This window comes from Gekko japonicus, unplaced genomic scaffold, assembly GCF_001447785.1.
Source record: "Gekko japonicus isolate JY-2015 unplaced genomic scaffold, Gekko_japonicus_V1.1 scaffold1370, whole genome shotgun sequence".
Taxonomy (NCBI): Eukaryota; Metazoa; Chordata; class Lepidosauria; order Squamata; family Gekkonidae; genus Gekko; species Gekko japonicus.
Window position 1 is genome coordinate 383102 of NW_015174880.1, and position 8346 is coordinate 391447.

Genomic DNA, 8346 nt, shown 5'->3' on the forward strand with positions numbered 1-8346 from the left:
ACCCATTTCTGATTCTCATCTTCCTCTATTTGTAAAAGTGTTTTCAACTGGAAGACTTCATAATAACTTACTATGTCTGGTACACCCCAACCTAGTTCTGAATTATGACTAGAAATTATTATTTTTTTAGATTCTGGTCTTTGTACTACCAAATATCCATTCCCTTAATGTTGCATTCCATTTCTCCAGTTTTTGTTTGGTAACCTCTAATGGCAGTACTTGAAATAAATATATTAATTTAGGTATCCAGAACATTTTTACACTCCTAATTCTGGATGTTATATTTAAGGACTCTCTTTTCCACCTTTTCCTATCTCTTGTTATTTTTCTCCAAACATTATTATAGTTTTTCTCTACAATCGTATTAATATTCTGATGTATTTCTACTCCTAAATATCTAAATCTCTTGACTCCCAATCCTATTTTGGTTAATATATTGATTTCTTTCCTTTCCTCTCAATTCACATTATGATTTCTTTCCTTTCCTCTCAATTCATATTAATTTTTAAACCTGACATTGTTTCAAAATCCTCTAGTATCACCTTTGTCTCTTTAATTCCTTCCTTTGGCTTGGACATTATTATTATTATATCATCTGCAAACAGATTAATCTTCATCTCTTCTTTGCCTATTTTACAACCTTCTATCCTTCCTGAATTTCTAATTCTTTCCGCTAATTGTTCAACCAAGGTTCCATCCTAACCTGTACAAACATTGCTTATTCTTCCTCTGGATTCAGAAGCCTCTAGATGTAACATTTTCAAGCTTATGTTTACAGTCACAGAAACCAAACATTGAGATTCTCAGGATGATGAAATATAAGCCAAATACTGGACTCTGTACAGTCGCACCTTCAGTTTGTAAGCCATGACCAAGGCAGTTAATGATAGCATGTTTTGGAGGTTATTAATTCATAGGTCTCCATAAATTGAAAGCAACTTGATGGCACACAACACACGCACAGTCACAGAAGACAATAGACATAGACAACAACCTTGGATCCAGTGGCAACATTATTCTGTTCATCTTTGAGTATATATACCTCCTCTAATTTATAAATTCATTATTACAATTATTCAGATTTTTTGTTGTATTTAGTTTTCATTTCATTGGTTTCAATGGAAAGCATATATCTGCCTGAACATTACTCTGTAGTATTCAGAAGCAATTATGGTTGTGTAGAATACATTCATTTATCTCTGGGACTTTGTAGTAATGTGAGAGGACACATAGAAAACAACAACCCAGAAGTGACATCATCATTCTGGGGGCAACAATCTTACATTTGCCAAAACTCTATGGTCACCAGTCATGATGATGTAACTTCTAGGTCATGCCAGAAGTTAAATCATTGTGTTAGGGACACTAATTTCACTGTCCTCCATGTTACCAGCCAATTTCCTCCAGCTGCCCAACTGAGTGGCAACAGGAAGAAGTGACCAGCCAATGTACCTTTATCTCCCTCCCTCCCTCCCCAGTCTTCAACTTTCTCACCTTCTCTCCTCCAGCAGCCTCTTCCCAGGAAAACTCTGGCTAAGTTGTGCAGTGCCAACTAAGCCTGGCTCAGTTGCAAAGGACTTGTGGAGGGGGCAACTCACTTTCCTCTGTATCCTCTCCCCACACTATTTCCTTTTTCCTTTCTCATGGTAGCTCCCATATCCTCATCTTTGCCTGCTTTCTTTTCTGCTCCCCAGCTACTAACCAATCTGTCTTTTCCTGACAGAAACCAAAGCTACAGGTGGTGCTTTTATCATTAGTATGGGTGTGTGTGTAAATCTCCCATGCATGTGTGCCTGTGTGTTTGTGCTCCCTATATCCCCCTTTCTCCTATTCCCCTTTTCTGTCAACCTACCTCCATCTCTTTTGCCCACCACCTTTTCTCCATCAATCTATCAAACCCTTGCTGCTCTCCCTACCTACCACCCACCCCTGGCACTTCACTCACCCTCTCCTTTGTAGATCTCCTCACCTATCTACCACCCTTGTTGCTATGCAGATCTACCCCCTTGGCATTCCTCTCACCCCTACCTTTGCAACTCTCTCTATCTACTTCCACCCTTGGCATTCCACTACCCTTCACACCTTTGGCAGTCACTCACCTCCCACCCTTGCTGCTCTCCTCACCTACCTTCTAGTAGGAGGGCAATATGGGGGGCAGCAAAGACTTCTGCCCAACTCAGTGGGGGTCTGTGAAAGTCACAAAACAGGGAATCGCATTTCCTCTGCTTTCTTGACCTGCTGTGGCTCCTGGACTGCTGTGCCACTACTGGATCCAGCGTGGTTCCCGGGCTCTTGTGCTGCTGCCAGGCTGTTTGGGGCTCCGGCCAGAAGCTCCAGGTTTTACAGAAATCCATAGGAGATGATATGCAAGACCCAGGTTTGCTTACAGGAAGTTACAGAAAATGCAGGCTAAACTCCTATCTGCAGGGCCTTGTATATGCGCACACGGAAAAGCTTTTCACAATCCAAGACAAGATGCATAGGTAAAACTAAGCATCTTATACTCTAAATGCTAGCTGCCAGTCAAGAAATCATTAATCAAGCCATCCACATTTTGACATGAGCCAGGTCATCTTGCACCTGGCATCCAGTGGTGAGAGGAAACAAATCAGGCTTTGCAGATAAGGGCTGCTAACAGGCATGGGAGAGAGAAATATTCCTTTGAGAGTGGCCGGATGGCCATCCCCTCACACAACTCAAGGCAACTAAAAGGTCATTAGCACTAGTGTGTATCAAAGATGGAGTTACTGAGGCTATACACGAGCTCAGAGTGGCTCCTGATCGGCTGCATTGCCACCAGGCGCAGTGCAGCATCTGGCCTGCTGTGCCTTTGATGCCAGGCCCAGCATGGCTCCCAGCTGCCACGTCACTGCTGGGCTCAGAGTGGCCCTTGGCCTGCAGCACCTTTGACACCAGGCCAAGCATGACTCTGAGGCTGCTGCTGTGTCACCACCAGGCCCAGCATGGCTCCCAGCCTGCCGTGCCACCTCAGGTAGGTGCGTTCTCTGCACTTGCTAATTCTCAACCTGGCCCCATCTGTGGCTACTTAATTCCAGAGATTGTAGCCATGGACAAACAAGACAGCTCTTCCTACAAACCTGAGAAAAGCCCCAGGTTGAAACATGTCCAAGTTTTTCCCCAAAAACCTGGGGCTTTTCTTAGGTTCGTAGAAAGATCTGTCATCTGTCCATGGCCACAATCTCTAGATTTAAGTATCCACAGATGGGGACAGGTTGAGAATTAGATATGTTGATGACACAAACAGAAAACTAAGGCATGACCCACCATAAACAATGCTGACAGTGGATAACAATGATAAAAGTCAATGCAGTAAAAGCAGCATGACAGATAAAACATTGCAATGGAATGCAACCTTATTGCTTTATAAAACTGCCTTCTTGGACTGTTCTGTAATAGTGCAATTGTAATCCTTTTATAAGGAAAGAGCTAGGTCTGGGAGCGGAAGACGTAAGAAGCTGGAACTCTTCTTAGGGACATCCTGTTAACTAACATCCATGCAATCCAAAACAATCTCAATAACAAGACCGGTGTTTTAGCCTATTTGTTTTCACTATATCCATAAATGCAGATTTATTCATAGAAATATATATTTTCTGTGCAATTTTTGAGGCACTACCGTTTTCATTAAAGTCTCCATCCATCACTCAATGGAAGCATAGCTATAATCACAACTCATCAATTAGAAGTTAGCATGTTACACTGAACAATTACGCTCCAGCAAGCCCAAATGTGTTCAATTGATTCTGGCCAAGCCATAGTAATTAAACTATCACATTAGAGAGACTTGCTGTATCCAAGTTTGTATCCATAATAAAAATTCAAAGAAAACCAAAGCCACATTGTTGAAAATAAGTAATTTTTCAGGTCACAACAGGCCCGTAGCCAGGATTTTGTGGCTTGTGGGGCATTTTTTTTCTGGTGGAGCTGAAGTTCTCATTGCAGAAAGAAATGCCAGAATTCTAAGAATTATGACTCAACTATTGTGGAATCAAGCCTTTTAAAATCAAAGAATAGAGATTTCTGCAAATCTTAGCCCCAGAGTATAACAATAGCAGGCTGAGAAAGTGGGGGAGGGGAAGGCAGAATAAATGTTCTGATAAATTGTAGGCATGGCACTGGAAATACTTATCTGGGTTTGGTTAGTAAACTCACTCCAATTTGTATAAAAAACATACAAATCTTTAATTATAAAAACAAAGGACAAACAAGACATAGATAAGGAAAGGAATGTATATAGTACAGCAAGAAATGCAAATCAAAACAAAAAACCTAGTTGGCTACTCTACTCACTACTTTTCCTATCAGGCATGTAGCTCTGGCACCTCAACTGGTGTTCCTAAACAGTAGAGTCTCTGGAAGCATAGCAATGGGGTAGAAGTTGAAGAGAGCTTTGAGGCAGTCTCTTCTCTCTCTGAGTCTTCTCAAACTGTCTGTTCCACATAGGTGTCCTTAACCATTTAGCCAATAGAAAGCTGTTACCAGGATAGATCTCTAAATTGCAAGCTGTCAACCACTTTAGATGATAGTTCTCAGCTGCTGCAAGTTAATCACTTCTGCCAGTAGGTGGGGGTGATGACTTCTATATTTAAGAAAGCTAACACTTAGGCCAAAAAACTCTCTTAAAGGAGATTAGTTCCTTGACATTAGAGTTAGAAGGGATCCTAGAAGTCATCTACTCCAGTACCCTTGCTCAGTGCAGGCATTAGTCAACTACAGCACCCCACTCTGCTTCAAGGAGAACACCCCTTTAAAAATGTTTTAAAATGATTGAAAAAGCATTTACAAGAAAAATTCTTGTGGAGCTGTGCCTTTAAGAAAGGGGGCAGAGACCCCCAAAGCCCTGCTGTAGTTATGGGCCTGGGTCACAAAGGAAGTTTTCATATGTATTTTGAAACATTTAGTTGCAGCTGAGGTATCATTATTGGAACAAAAAAATCCCAATTTCAAGTATAGGCTAATGGGGTCTGAACTTGCTAAGACTGAGAGAGATCATAGGGGACAGCTCAATGAAAGTGTCAACCCAGTGTGCTGCAGCGGTGAAAAGGTGTTGGGATTTTGTAAATGTCACACTTCAGTCATGAAAGAGTTAAACTGTTGCTTATGTAGTTAATGTTAGTTCATTAGTATAGAACCAATCAGGCACATTTTCCCACCAGAGAATAGGATAGATTATTCCTAATGAGATGAGTTTGAAACCAGCTATTGGAGCATTAATATATTGGAAGATATTACATGGTGATCTGCACATACATGGGGGTGGAGCTTTGGGGGGGATCTTTCCTTTCCTTTGTTCTACTCTCAAACCTGAAGAAGAAGAGTAACCAAGATGGAGTTTAGAACTAGACAGGATATTATTGTTTTATTCCATCTAACCCTCCTCTTATTTTCTAGTAAACTTTTCTTATAGCTAAATACACATGTGTGCTCTGTTGCTTTTATTCCACTATGCATATTAGTCCTGCTAAGTAGCCAACAAAAAGGCAAACTCTATGTTAGGGATTATTAGGAAAGGGATTGAGAATAAAATGACAAATATTGTAATGCCCCTATGGTGCGGCCTCATTTGGAATACTGTGTAAAGTTCTGGTCACCATGTCTCAAAAAAAGGACATTGCAGAGCTGGAAAAAGTACAGGGGAGAACAACCAAGATGATTAGGGGGTAGGAGCACCTTTCCCATGAGGAAAGACTGAAGAGTCTGGGGCTTTTCAGTTTAGGGGGGGGGCATGGTAGAAGTTTATGAAGTTATGCATCTGATAGAAAGAGTTGACAAAGAGAAAATTTTCTCCCTCTCCCAAAATACTAGAACACAAGGGGATCCAATAAAGCTGATGGGCAGTATGTTGAGGACAGACAAAAGGAAATGTAGGAGCTTTATGCATTCACAATTCAACTGCCCCTTTTCAATGATATTGCTGGGTCATCTGCAAATTATGCCCTTTTCAGATTGGTTATGTCCCTCCAGTCAGTGGACTCTCTTGTACAGATTCTCTTGCAATGTCCTTATGTGCTCTAATTTAGACTAAAATGAATTATGCCATGCCTTGATAAATGGACTATGCTTCCTTTAGCAACATTAGAGCAAAAGGTTCAATACCTCTTAGAGGATTCTGATTCGCAGCATATTTATTTTGTTGGGTTTTTTTTCTTTTTATTTCTAGAGGCTGCAGAGAAGTTTTGAAGGGAGGTGTTTTAAACATTGGTTTTATTTGAGGTTTTTTGTTTTATTGTTCAAGACCCTGGTCTAAGAACAGGGGATAGAAGAAAAAAAATACAGTTCATGATTTGCGAACAGGGAACACCATGAACCGCACTGCATTTTTCCAGTTCATGCCCATCCCTAGGCATTTCCCACCTTCGCTTCCTTCATTCTCCCCACCTTCTCTATCAATGCCCCCCCTCACTCTTACTGTCCCCATCCCTTATTTATCAATCTTTCCCACCCCTTCTACATCAGTCTTCCCCCTCTCTCCCCACCTTTTATCTGGTAACCATCTCTCTACTCCCTTTTGTCTTCCCACCATTTCTCAGACAGTCTCCCTACTCTCTTTACCCACCCCTTCTCAGACAATTGGCAAATTATTATTGCCAATACATCTCTTTATAGGTTCCTGGCAAACAAATACATGAGGGTGATCCTGGTGGGGGGTGGTGGTGTTTCCCACTGACCACTGAAATAGTCAGGTTGATGGACAGTGTTCTCCTTGACATGCCAGATCTTTTTTCTTTCTCTGGTTCCTTTGATGCCTTTAACAAATTGCTTACCAGCAAAGTATATTTATGAGCAACAATTTGAATTCTGAACAGCTCCTCTGCTTGACCAAATTTTTGCTTCTTACATTTGCTATTCACAAATATTCATGAGAACAGATTTTGTTTTGTTGTGTTTTGTTTATCTGTGGACCACAAGTTCTGTATTGGATAAATTATTTCCTGGTGTGGAGAGACAGTACGACTCACTCTTCCTCTGTACCATTTACAACCCACTGGGTCTGCATGGCAGTAAATGAACAAGGTATTTCTTTAATGACCCTGTGTGTGGTCCATGATCCAAAAGATCATAGTTCATTGAAAACTTTGAAAACAAGGAAATGCCTTTCCTTCTCATGTCTGTGAACAGGGAAATCTTAAATTCATCACAAGGGGTTGCCTAAACATATTTTGAAGTAAAGCTGGGCTAGAGATTATTTCAAATTTCTCATTCCTACTGTTTCAACTTGAAAATTCTTGATTTGATTCTACTCTCTTGTGCAATCCAAATGTGATCATTTTCATATCATTTTGTATATTTTTGCACCAAATTTCACAATTAAATGCTGTGTTCTCAGTATTACCTGCCTATCAGAGTCAACATTATATATACACTACTGGTGTACCTGCAAGGAGTTGTGGAGGGCATGTCATCTTCCTCTCCACTACGGTGTTCTTTTCCCCTTCCCTGAAAGCCCCCATATTATCTCCCCTTTCCGTGCTTCCTTTTATCCTTACCACCCACCAGCTAACCTACCTTTATCTGTTCCCCCCATCCAACTTCAGCTTTCCATCCTTCCCTCTTTCTGACTGCATGTATCTGGGAAAACTATGGCTCAGGTGTGCAGTGCTGTCCACTGGGTAAGGCCCAGTTGTGCAGAGGAGAACCCACAATGACATGTGGGTGGCACTTCAATACAATACAAAAACCTTTATTGGCATATAAAATCAGTAAGATAAGAACTTCGTCAAGCTAAAATTACATCTATAAATGGGTGGCACTTCATTTTCCCTTTATCCAATTCCCTGCACTTTTTCCTCTTCCCCTGCCTTTCTCCACAAAGGGGACTCAAAGCAGATTACATCATTCTCCTCTCTTCTATTTTATCCTCACAGAAACCCTGTGAGGTAGATTAGGCTGAGAGTGTGACCAATCCAAGGTCACACTGGGAGCTTCCACAGCAGAGGGGAGATTTGAACCTATGTCTCCTATATACTATTTATTATTTACTTAATTTATACCCCACATTTCTTCCCAAGGGGGGACCCAGAGTAGTCTATAAAATGTGCCCTTCCTCCATTAACAACCTTAGCAACCAGCCTGTGAGGTAGCTTAGGCTGATAGTGTATGATAAACCCAAGGTCACACAGTAAGTTTTCATGGTATATGTTTCTGAGTTCTGAATTACAATAGGAATGGTCTGGAACACTTACAGACACACATACACACAATAACTTACAAACAAGACTAATAAACAAGCCTGACCTGTCAAACTATATGGCAGATGAAATTGAACAGGAGTCCAGTGATACCCTAAAGACTAATAAAAAATTCATTCCAATACAAGCTTTCATG